This window comes from Pterocles gutturalis, unplaced genomic scaffold (assembly GCF_000699245.1).
Source record: "Pterocles gutturalis isolate BGI_N339 unplaced genomic scaffold, ASM69924v1 scaffold6128, whole genome shotgun sequence".
NCBI classification, from domain to species: domain Eukaryota; kingdom Metazoa; phylum Chordata; class Aves; order Pterocliformes; family Pteroclidae; genus Pterocles; species Pterocles gutturalis.
Window position 1 is genome coordinate 17231 of NW_010122843.1, and position 4906 is coordinate 22136.

Consider the following 4906-nt stretch of genomic DNA (forward strand, 5'->3'; position numbering starts at 1 on the left):
GTGCGTGGGGGGCAGCATGGGGCATGGCCACGTGGGATCGGCATCACCTTGGCTTCAGAAAGCAGCCATTGAGCAGGCACAGGGACAGTGGTCCGGCAGGGAAGGTGGTCCGGCAGACCCAGGAGACTGCAGGGTGCCCCTGGCTGGCAGGAGGGGAGGGCAGAGAGAGCCTGCAGCCCCGCTTCCCCAGGAGTCAGCCTGTTTGCTCCACACTAAAGACAGCAAAGAGGATAAAACAAGATCTGTCTGTTCAAAACACCAGGACTGTTTAGCAACCCACGCCTCCCGCCCGCTCCAGCCGCTTGCATGCCGTGCTGAGCTCGCAGCCCGCGTCCCCAGTGCCTACGCGCAGCCCTGAGCCGTGCCCATGGCCTGTGCTGTGCTTGGATCGCAGCTTCAGGGTGTCGCTGCAGCCGGTTTTTGCTCTGGTTGCTTCTCTCTGCAGCAGGCACGCCAAAGCGATACTTCTGCACAAACCCAACTGAGGGGCATCGGTTAGAGGAGGGAGGAAAATCATGTTCAGAGGAAAAAAAAATCTGCAATTGCAACTGACAGATCCAATTAAAAAACAAAAACAAACCCAAAAATCCAAACCCAAACACAAAACCATCATTGGAAAAATGAAAAATCGGCAGAGTTTGTGTAGCCTGCATCTCCCTCTCTCCTGCCTCCTCCCGTCTGCCCAGGATGTGTGTTTCCATGAGGCTGTTTCCTAACAAGCCCAGGGCTTTTCAAATGATCCAAAGTCAGCCCACTGTTGGCTACCAGAAGAAATCAGGTCTGAGGATGGGGTGAGGGCACCCGTGGAAGGGCAGCTGGGGTCTCATTTCAGTCTTGAGACGAATGCGATGAACCCTTGCACCGTGGAGCCTGGACGTTTCGTCCCTGTGACAGTTTCCTGGTGCAGCATCCTCAGGGCCATGGCTTGTAATGAGCCACTTCAGCTGGTGACCCGACAGATGCGGGCAACACAACAAGCGACCGTGCTCCCAGCAGGCGCCCCGGACCAGCTACCCTCCTCGGGCTGCTCAGCCAAAATGGCAAGCCGTGAGGCTCCATGTGAAACGCAAGAACGTAAACAGCAGTCTGCCAGCTTCTTCAAGACTCTCAAAATCTCATCAAAATCCCACCAGCCCCAAATATTTACACACTGTCACTATGGTGATGATGAGAAATACATCCTGAGCTGCAGGAAGGGGGCTGCATTGTCCAGGCAGGGATGGGGAGGCAGGGGAAGGATGAAGGCCATCGCAAACGTGACTTTTCTTTTTTTAATCCTGGAGCAAACAGCCTCCGAAGGTTGGTGCTGCAGCAGCAGGAGTAATGCTCGCGGGGCGTTTCCCGTGAGGGGTGGCTCAGGCAGCCCCAGAGAGCCCCAAAGAGCAGCAGGAGGGGTGCAGGATCCCCCAGCAGCACCCACTGCCCAGGGCAGGTGGGCTACAGGAGGGAGGCAGGAGCCCAGGGGGGGCTCAGCAGCCCTTCTGCTGCGGGGTGCTCCAGCACCTCTGCCCACGCGCTGCCTGCACCCTCCTGCCGCCTCCATGAACCGGCGTCAACGCCAGCGGGTTCAGCATGTTCAAGCTCCCAGTTTACAGGGTGACTCATGGAAAGGCAAAGCTGAGCAGACTGCCCTGCAGAAAGACCTAGATCTTTCATTTTGACTTAATCCTTTGATAGCTGTTTCCAGATGCCCTCACACGTGTCACAGAGGCCGGGGTGCTGCTGGAGGCTGGCTTGCTATGCGCTGTCACACCCTGAGATGTCACCCGCTGAAGCAGTGACGTGCGGGGCAGGGAGGAGGAGGCTGGGTATGTATGTGCCAAAAAGAAAGGTGGAGGCTGGATTCAGGAGATGTGAAACAGCTCCACTGGAAATCTCTCCCCAGCTTTATTTCTGCTCAAATGCTGTAAGCCTGCTTTAGGGGGTGGTTTGAGTGGGTGCCAGTGAGCTACCAGCTGGCCATGGCCCCCAGAGTGGTTTGGAGCTCTTGGGAAGTTGTTTTTGTGTAGAAGGGTCGTTTGGCTAATTCCTGGGGCAGGCTTGCCCCAGAATGGCGGCAATGCCCATACCCACCCCACAGCCGAGCTTTCCACAGGCCGAGGGGTACTTACTGTCAGCCCAATATCAGCCGTCATACTTCTGGTAGGAAATACTTCATGTATCTTATCACACTTGCTTTTGTGGAATTTGGCATACGTACAAGCACTATACACACAACACTGTACGTCTGTATCCCTATAGTCGTATATAAGCATACACACACACATATGTACGTACTCCTAATGTGGGCAGCTGGATCCTCAGTGAGTCAGAGAGTCCGAAAGCAGAAATTCTGGATGTTGTGCCTGGGGTCTGTCATAGAGATGAGTGCAGGTGGGTTCAGTGCGGTCCCAGACCCCGTTGAGGGAAGCCTTGGCCATCCACCCAAGTGTACACGAAGGTGCATCTTCCAAAACATCCCCTGAAACCACCCTGTGCCCGTGGCCACCCGGTCCATCCTGGTGCTCAGGCTGGGGCAGGAGGCAGGTCTGGCGGTCTCCGAGGGACCCCAACCCCTGCGTGGGGCAAGGCAACCCCACGCTGCAGCCAGGGTCCCTGGGCACCAGGCGCTGCCTCCATCCCTCCCTGGTGCCAGCTCCCCACCCTGGGGACACACAGAGGAGGGCTCCCTGCAGCCACATCCCTCGGATTAATGATGGGGGATCGTTTGCTGTGTGGTTCCTCGTTACTTTGGTGACCCGGACCCTCACAGCTCACCGGCCATGGGGTGAATCATCCAGCTCTCTCCCAGCACACCGAGGCAGGGCTCTGTCGGTGCTGTCCTGTCCCAGCCTCAGGGACTGCCCAAGCCTGGGAGGCAGCGGCAGGAGCTGCCCACGGGGGCTGAGGGTGTCCCAGGGCTCGCCCAGGGTCCCCCAGTCCTTGGTCACTGCCTGGAGGGTGCTGAGAGCTGTGGCCAAGGGCTGGAGCAAGGTCAGGAGGGAGATTGGCTCCTTACAGCTGCCAGCAGCAGGTTTTCAGACTGATGTTCTCCATGTGAGTTCCACTAGAGATGTTCACATGGGGAAGGCGGGGGACAGTGGTGTGCACTGAGGAACTGGTTGTGTTAACTCATACTCTTGTACCACTCAGTAATCCTCACATAAACATGTATTTCTGCTACTGTCTCGATGGACTCCTCACATTGTCTCTTTGCACTGAAGGTCTGATGTTTCCTCACCCTCTCCAGGGCACTCCCAAAACCTGTGCCCAAAATCCCTGGCGAGACCAAAGGCCCGCAGAGAGCTTCTGCTGCAACAGATGTGCTGGTTTCTCCACAAACCGAAAAGGGAATAAAAACATCACCCCAGGAGGCTGGTCCAGAGGATGCTCCCCAGCGCCAGCACGGCACGGACACCCCAGCCCTGCTGCACGGGTACTTCCCCAGGCTCTGGCTCAAGCTGCAGCAGCGGCCACGGTACCCACAGGGGCAGGGGCTGCGCAGGATCTGGCCCTGCTCACCCCCTACCATGCTGGGCGGCAGCTCCGCACTTGCAGGGTTTGGGCTCAGGGACAGGTTGAGCTTTGAGCTAAAGCATGTTCCCCTCTGGAACTCTGAGTGAGAAAGCTTTTGCATCGAGGAGGTGGTCCTTTATGTTCCCAAGGATGGGGGTCCCTGTGCTGAGCTTGCTGTCTAGCACAGCACGGACCCCGAAAACCCAGCATCCCCCAGGCTCACGGGGCTTCAGGTACCTAAAGGGTATAAATGGCTGTTTCATCTTCCCATAGTTTAAAACAGTCTCTGGGTGAAGCTATTTGTAAAATGACTTTTCAGAGTAACCTTGGCCAGTGAATCGCATCTCTGTGCATTTCCTTTGGTTCACACAGTGGCATTTTAGAGGGGACTAATGCAAACATTTTTATTTAGAATGTATTCATCATTATTTAAATATCGATACAGTTTTTGCAATAGTTATCAAGAGTTCCCAGTACCAGGGGAAAATAAAACATAGCCACATGCTCGGCTATGTTCAGAGCTTTAGCAAGCCTCTCCATCTCTTAGCTGAACATGCAGGGTGGGTATGTGTCAGTACAATCTAATAAATACGAAATAAAGCAAATGTCGAGAGATGTTTCTCTGTGGGGCTGGACGTGCCTGCTGGAGAACCACAGCCTCCTCCTGCCACGTCAAAACCCCAGCATGAGAACTGTTGTCTGGGCTGGGATGCAGAGCAGGGAATGTGCAGTTGTCAGAGCAGCAATATCCCACTGAGGAGGGACAGCGAGGGCTAGGGGACAGCGCACAGGGGTCCCAGCTGCTGGCGGGTGATTCCCAGCACTGCGGCCCAGGACAGCGAGCCCTGCATCTATTCCGTGTGCCTCCAGCTGCGGGTCAGTGTCAGTCCCAATGGCCCCACCGAAGGCCACGTGTGATTAAAAAGTAAGCTGCCTTCTGGCAAAGCCCAGGAGCAGTAATGAGACAGACACATTCCTCCTTCTATCTTCAGGAAAAAAGTGAGTCATGCTGCTACTGAATTATAAACTCACATAAATAATATTTAAAAAAAAAAAAAAAAGACATTTTCAAGTACACCCAGGCAGGGTCTTTGCTCCCCAGCTGCTGTGGCCGTGTAGGTGGTTGCCATCACAAACTGCTCCATACAAGCCAGAGCAGGCAAGCTTAAATCCTAAAAACCCGGGGCTAATCACGCATCCCTGCCAGCCTGGGAGAGAAGGGACGTGTCTCTGTTCTGCTCTGCTATGGCACTGAACCTGGGAGCATAGGAGGACACAATAATACATGAAATAATGAGTCTCCCCCAAAAGAACAACTCTGTCCAGCCCTAGGAAAGGTCCTTGGCCAGCATAAACTGGGTGCTACAGTGGGAGAAGTGGCCAGAGGGGAGAGCTTCCCTGCGGCTGCAGC